Source organism: Notamacropus eugenii, chromosome 1 (assembly GCF_028372415.1).
Source record: "Notamacropus eugenii isolate mMacEug1 chromosome 1, mMacEug1.pri_v2, whole genome shotgun sequence".
Taxonomy (NCBI): Eukaryota; Metazoa; Chordata; class Mammalia; order Diprotodontia; family Macropodidae; genus Notamacropus; species Notamacropus eugenii.
Window position 1 is genome coordinate 726,676,147 of NC_092872.1, and position 8,448 is coordinate 726,684,594.

Here is an 8,448-nt window from a genome sequence, read left to right on the forward strand (position 1 = left end):
CTATAAAATTCAACTTAGATGTTCCTTCTCCAAATGTGAAATCCTTATTCAGTGACCCATGCGTAGATGTATTACAGTAGGAAATAAATTCTATCCCTCTCCACATTCTCCCTGTAAATAAAACCAAAGGAAAGAAGGAAGTTGCAACCACGTCCAAAGATAGGCCACATGGGTATATGAAGGAACTGGTAGGGTTGGTTTTCTCATGTGCCTACAGGCACATGAGAAATGTAAGCTCTCCTTATTCATTTATTTAGTCAGTATTTTTATTTTGTTCATTATTTTAAAACACATTATTTTTAAATGGCCAAAGGATAGGAAAGGCAGATGTCAAAGGAAAAAAGACTCAACAAACATACAAAAGATGCACCAAATCACTAAAAATTAGGGACGTGAGGATTAAAAAACTCTGAGGTTCCACCTTGCCCTCTTCAGATTGGCAAAGATGACAAGAACAGAAAATGACAAGTATTAGAGGGACTTTGGGAAAAAGGCACACTTCTGCCATCTATTGGTGGAGCTGTGAACTGGTCTAGCCATTCTGGAAAGGTAGTTGGAATTATGCCCTCCCATTCGTGTGTGTGTGTGTGTGTGTGTGTGTGTGTGTGTGTGTTGGAAGGTCATCTCTAGCTGTCCTGACCTATGTATTGCCAATGGCCTCATAGGACACTGGGAAAAGTGAGGCTGATGACTTCGAACAGCCCTGCCTCACTGAAATCCAATTCAATTGCAAGTTGACCATCACCCTCCTGATGTCATTGGTTCTCTTTGAGTGAGAACAACCTAAAAACAACAATGTGTATGTATGTACACACACACACACACACACGCACACTCACACTTTGACACATCAGTGTACCACAACTAGGCATATATCCTAAAGAGATAAAAGAAAGAAGAAAAGGAGCTATGTGTACAAAAATGTTTATAGCAACTAATTTTGTTATAGCAAAAAACAGGAAACTAAGAAGGTGCCCAATAATTAGAGGATGTCTTGAACTAACTGTGGTATATAAAATGGAATATGGAATATTATTATTTTGTAAGAAATGTCAAAAGAGGGTTTCAGAGAAAACAGAAAACTATGAACTTGCTGCAGAGTGAAACTAGCAGAGCCAGGAGAATATTTATACAATAACAACTGCGTTATAAAGAACAACAACTTTGAGAGATTTAAGGACTCTGATCAGTGTAATAACTGACACTAATTCCAGGAGACCCATGATAAAGCAGGCTACCTGCCATGATAGAGACATGAGGGACGCAAGATGCGGAATAAGATACACGTTGTCAACAGAGTTAATGTGAAGATGTGCTTTGCTTGACTATATTTGTTCCAAGGGTTTTGTTTTTCTTTTTTTCAAAGGGGGTGGTGGTGGTGGGAGATGTTGAAGGAAGAGGGTTGCTAAAGGATAGAATAGTTAAAAGGAAAACATTTAAAAAGGAAAAATGTGTCATTGAAGCCTTTTAAAAAATGTACAGAACCGAAGATGAAGGCCAGAAAGAATCTCAGACACAGGTAAAAACAGCTTTGTTTTGTTTTTTTTTTTAATTATTCACTTATTTATTTTTAGTTATTAACATTCATTTTTATAAGATTTTTAGTTCCAAATTCTTTTTCCTTCCTTCCCTCCCCCATCCCCCAAATGGCAAGCAATTTGATATAGGGTATACATGTATAATCATATTAAACATATTTCCACATTAGTCATGTGAAAGAAGAATCAGAACAAAAGGGAAAACCCATGAGAAGAGAGAGAGAAAAATTAGGTTGCTTTGATCTGCATTCAGAATCCATAGTTGTTTCTCTGGATGTGGATAGCATTTTCCATCATGGGTTTTCTGGAATTGTCTTAGATCACTGTATTGCTGACAAGAGCAAAATCTATCAAAGTTGTTCATTGTACACTGTTTTTGTTACTATGTACAGCGTTCTCTTGGTTCTGCTCACTTCACTCAGCATCAGTTCATATAAGTCTTTCCAGGTTTTCCTGAAGTCTGCCTGCTCATCATTTCTTATAGAAATGTCTTATGTTTCTTATGATATTCCATTACATTCATATGCTATAACTTCTCCAGTCATTCCCCATTTGATAGGTATCCCCTCATTTTCCAATTCTTAACCATCACAAAACTGCTGATATAGATATTTTTGTACATGTGGGTCCTTTTCCCTTTCAAATGATCACTTTGGAATAAAGTAGTGGTATTGCTGCATCAAAGGGTATGCACAGTTTTATTGCCCTTTGGGCATAGTTTCAAATTGCTTTCCAGAATGGTTGAATTAGTTCACAACTGTACCAACAGTACATTAGTGTTCCAATTTTCCCACATCTCTTCCAACATTTTCCTTTTTTGTTGTATTAGACAATCTGATAGGTGTGAGGCAGTACCTCAGATTTCTCTAATTTCTCTAATGCATTTCTCTTATTAATAGTGATTTAGAGCATTTTTTTTATATGACTATAGATAGGTTTAATTTCTTCATCTTAAAACTGTTTGTCATATCCTTTGACTATTTATCAGTTGGGGAGTGACTTGTATTCTTATAAATTTGACTCAGTTCTCTATATATTTTAGAAACGAGACATTTCAAAGTCACTGGCTGTAAAAATCGTCTCCCAGTTTTCTGCTTCCCTTCTAATCTTGGTTGCATTGGCTTTGTTTCCACAAACCCTTTTTAATTTAATGTAATCAGAATTACCCATTTTGCATTTCATAATGTTTTCTATCTTTTGTTTGGTCATAAATTCTTTCCGTAGGACAGCTTTGAAAGCTACATGTTGGATTTACTATATATTTTAAAATAAAAGCATAATAGAATTATGTACGTAATTGTATTTAGTAGACAATCACAGCTGAATGTATGAAATTCTTTTTTGTTCTACTATTTATATTATAACTTCTAAAGTCATTTCATGGGTTGTTTGGTCATCCCACATTGCAGGACTTGTGATAAGTTTGGCAGAAACACAGCCATGAACAAATGTAGCTTGTGTGCAAACAAACACTGGTGATAGAAGATGAAACTGAGAAGTTCAGCGAGGAATTTTCTACGGCATCCATATTGAATCTGTATATGCTTTGCTGTTCAGTGACATCAGGGCAAAGGTGGAAACGGGACAATAGATTTAGAAACATTTTGGAAAATATAGACCAGGAGAAAAGAATAAGAGAGGCCAAAGATCGATAGCCTTATCAGAAGCCTCCTGCCTCTAGATGATGAATATTTTCTTCAGAAAAAGAAAAATCTTTCTTCAGAAAAGAAAAATTAGCGTATGCTGAGTATGACAAGCTCTGACTAACCACATAAAGATGAAATTGCTTATATTTTAACAGACAGGAAACAACTTGTGGATGTGGGAGTTTTCTATGAATCAGCCATCTCTATACAGTCATACTGCCTACTTAAGGCAGAGAGTCAGATATGGCAAAGCTAGGAAACTAAAAGTGAGAAAAAGATAGGGCATGTGATTCAAACCACTACATCCGGACTTATCAAATGATCAGATGAGATATTTGTAAAATGCTTAGCAGAGTAACTGGCACATAGCAGTCACTCAATAAATGCTCATTCCCACCCGTTACTTAATTTTAAAAGTTATTAATGTTGAAAAACAGGGGCATAGGTGGAAGAAAGGACATAGGCAAAGACTACAAAAATTTGTCACCAAATAGTGATTAAGTCCTTACTGTGTGCTAAGTGCTTGGATACAAAGGCCAAGGTGAAACAGTCCCTTCCTTCAAGGGAACCTTTTCCAACCTCGCTGGAGGAGACACGTCCATATGGACATCTCTGCTCGTTGACTTTTTTTAAAAAGTCCTTTTGGTCTCCTTGCTCTGGTAATGGGCTTACATCAGTTAAACTTCTTTATGCAATTTTAATATATTTTATAAATTTCATGTATATACACAAAATACCTATACATACACATGTAAATCTACATATATTTGTGTCTCTATGAACATATATATGTATACACACATGTATAGGAAGGAGGAAACCCAAAACATCTCATCTTCTTTGTTCACCACCAGAGAAAGAGAAGGGGGCTGAGTCATCCATTTATTGTCTTTTTCAAGCATTCTTACTTCCATTTCACCAGCTGATCAAAGATCTCTTCACTTGGTAATGAGCCCTGAAACAAATTGGAATGGTCCAAATTGAGGGGCAGGGCCATTCCATCTAGAGGCATGCTCCTTTTCCACATGGGCTAGCAGTGGAGAGAGCAAGCTGAATGTACTTAGGCTGGAAAGGTAGGAAGGGGTCAGATTGTAATGAACTTTAAATGTCAAACTCAGGATTTATATTTGATCTTAGAGGTAATAGAGAGCCACTGGAATTTATTGTCAGGGTGTGACATGATCACTTGGAATTTGAGACATGGCAGCCTAGGGCCATACTGGCTTAGAACATAATCTCATTTGTAAAATCTTACAGGGAAATATGATTGATAATTATGAACTAAGCAATGGAAAATAAAACCAATTTAAAGAGAACTTAGAGACTCAACTGAGCAAAGTCAGTGTGAGAACATCTAAGGATGAAAATGGAAGGACAATAAGTGGAAGGAAAATGGAAAAGATCTGCAAGGATTTTGATGACAATTTTTTTTACCCTGTCAAGGACAATTAACCTGTGAACTCACACTTGAATGCTAACATTACAATCCTGATGTACATATAGAACAGATAAAGATGGCACTAAAGAGAACAAAGATGGGAGAACCACCTATGCCAGATGAAGTTTAAATGGACATGATCCATGTTGGAATCAGCAGAATTCTCTCTTCTAGCATTCACTGAGACCTGGTTCGCTCTAGATGACTTGAATTGGCTGCTCTTTGTTTTATATCCTTCAAGTCACTTGGCATGATGGGAGGGTCAACATACTCCATGCTCCCTATTTCTACTTCCAAATTCACCCTCTACTGTCATCACTCTGTCCTTCTTTGAAATTAATGAGTTTTAGTCTAAATTTAGCTCCCCATCCAAATTCTGAAGCCCATTATCTATTGACTTTAGGATATTTTCTCTACTTCCTCAATGAGTTTAGTGCCTGGACCACAGTCTTCCTCTCTACTGCAACTCCTACACTCATTCTAGGGGACATCAAGATACCTCGAGAGTGTTTAATGACCTCAACTACTCAGTTCCTCAATCTACTCAAATCTCACATCCTATTCTACTCCACCTCACAAGGATGGTCATACCCTTCATCTTGGAATTACTCACAAATGTTCCACGTCCATGTTCAAGAATTCTGAAATTGATCAAAATCTATTGTAATTTCAACTTTATGTCTTACTGTATCCTACTGTTGTTAAAGCCAGTTCTTTGTCATCATCAGGAGTTTCAATCTCTCCATCCCTTAGTACTTTCTCAAGCCATTACTCCCCTCCTCTGGCTCTACTCTCCTCCCTTCCCAATCTCAACCTCTTGGTAAGCCAGTTCAACTCTACACTATACTCTCCTCTAAAATCCCTTCCCTTCTTATCCTACCACTGACCACACCTTGCTAAGACCCACCTTAACTTTTTACCCAACCTCCCACCATCTTACTCCTTCTATCCTACTCACATGATGCTGAACAGAGTTGGAGGAAAGAATGACATTATGCTGACTGGGTCCACCACAAATTTGTTATCTGATTTCAGCAGGACCCTCAGCACCACAAGGCAATTTTTCTATTTATCCCTAGCAAATTTGGTCTCATTCACCACTACAGTTGGAAACCTTCTCTTCTCAAGTGCCTTCCAACACCCTACCAGCTGAGTCCTTGCCTCACATTGTACAGAAAAAACATATCAGTCACCACCATTCACCAAGATGTTTCTTCTTTTTTCACTATCTTTATCACTCATCATATGCCAATCAAAATGAATCCCCCTATTGTCCATATCAAAAAAAAATGTATGTCTCATTTGATATCGTTAGTCTTATCGCCTCTGTCAGGGGGTGAGTAGCAAATATAAGCTCCTTCAGAGCAGGGGTTGTTTTCATTTTTGTCTTTATATCCCCAGAGCCTAGCACACAGTTGTCACTTAATAACTGCTTATTGATTGGTTGGTTGTGAAATATATCGAGGAGTTGATTTACAAGACAGCTATCGAAAAGAAAAGATTTTAAAGACCTGGAAAAACACTTGGGTCATGTGAATCCAGAATTATTCAAGACTCTTTGAAAAAGTTTAACAACAGAAAGAACTTTGTTTGATGACCATTGGATGATAATTATCAGATGATGTATCAAATAGGAGATGTGCTCACCAGGCGTTCATCACAGTGATGGTGCTGATTTAGAATAGAGTCCATATAGAAGAGGCATTTCCTATGGATGGTGAAATCCACCAGATGTTACTGTTTGCAGGTGACAACTGACTGGTTGCATCAAATCTTGAACCACTGTGGAGATTCCTGGAAGAGATCTGTAATGTCTCAACAGAGTTTGGCCTGACCAGTCACAGGAAAAGCTAAGTAGATGAAGAATGCCTGCCATTGTCCAGATTGTGACATAAGTTAGATGGATGACCACTAGACTTGAATGGACAATTCAAATGATCAACAGCACTTGGCACATTGTAGGTACTTAATATTCATTGACTGACTGACAAGTTGGATCCAAAATCAGACAGGAAGACAAGAGCAGGCTGGATTGCCTTTGGGAAATTACAAAATTCTTTTAATGACTCCAAACTTCTCTTGGAAATAAAGGCCCATCTTCTTAATACCAGGTTGCTGTAGATGGTGTGACTATAAGTCACAGAACATTTTAGTCTTTAGAGAATTATAAATGGATATCCCTCAGAAGATCACGGGGAGCTGCCTGGTGGTATGAATAGACTGTGATATGTAACAAATAAGGAACTATGAAAAAGAACTGAAATAAACAGATATGTAGAATCCAAAAGGATAGGCTAGTCATGTATGGAGACCAGTGGACAAACCATGTGGTTTGTTGACATCTTTTCAATAGTCAGCGAAATTAAGGAAGAATCCCTGGCAAGTTGGGTAAACTCCCTGTGGGGGACATATAGGATATATATATATAGAGAGAGAGAGCACATTGATAAGACAGCAAATCAATTTGAGGATTTGATTATTTGAGAGGCTCCAAGGGTGATGTGACTTGGCCTATGAAGCTAGCTAAGTACATTGAATCTCAAAACCAAGTTTTGTCTCCAACTCCAATTCTCTTTCCACTGTACCCCTCAATATCTTCCCCCAAAGAGTTGTTACTAGAGCAGGAGGACCACAGCATCAATATTCAGAGAGTATTACTGGCCAGCCCTTTAAGAGAGAAGAACAACTGAGCTTAGAACCTCTCTAGCTCTCTCTCCTCTACCCCCAGATGCCTCTCTAGGTCGAAAGCATCATTAGTTTAAGTAGGAAGTTTGCAGATGGCTTTCTTCCTTCCTCAAATGCCTACAATGCCCACACTCTAGGTTAACTCCTTCCATCCCAGCCTTACCCAGTGGAATTTGTCTTGAGAAGCTCATTTGAGGACCTGTTTGGTGAAGTTTAAGTGGCATGAAAATTGCTAGTTATAACTCTAACCTCCAGTGTTTGATGAATTTTGAAAGAATGTATGAAACAATGAATAAAAGAATGCACAAAATACGAAGAAACTAGGAGTAACCAAGGGAGAAGCAAAGTGACTGCCATATGTGCCAGTAGAATCTGGATTTTTTTCACATCTGTGAAAGAACCTTCTCATTTTCCTTCATCTACAATTCATTTCAGTCATTGTAATGATACGTACATGGACATTATATATAGACACATATACATGCATACACACACACACACACACACACACACACACACACACATATACATGCACATACACTTGAATGGGTCCTACAAAGCCCCTTGAATCTGTGGCAAAAACCTAGTGATGACTGCCAAGCCTCAAGTAGGAATGGAAGAGAGGACCAGGGCTGAGTCTCAACTGTTAGAACAGTCACTATCCTGGGGAAATGGAGACCTAAAACCTTTGGATTTCAGGGTCAAAATGCCCTTCTTTGACCTTGGTTGCAGATGCAGGAAGGAAGCACCACTCTCCACAAAGGCAGATCTCAGCCCATCCCTAGGGCTTAGTAGATGAGCCCAAGGGAGCTGTTGAGGGTAAGTGACTTGCCCAGTGTCACACAACTAAGCATAAGATGGAAAATTTAATGGGCTATGCTGCCTGAATTCCTCACCTGAGGGGTAATCAGGACCATGATATCCTCTGTAAAATGAGGGGGTTGCATTAGTTAGTCGACATGTCTTTATTAAGCATCGACTTGTGTGCCAGGCACTGTGCTAAGTATGATTTCTTCAGGGCTTTTTCCAGCTCTAAATTTCATGATTAAAGAATAATGGCTTTCTTCCCCACCCCCACCCCCATCAACAGAGGAAGAGAAGTAAAGAGGTCAGGTGCCAATCAAGGGTGAAGGTTGGCATT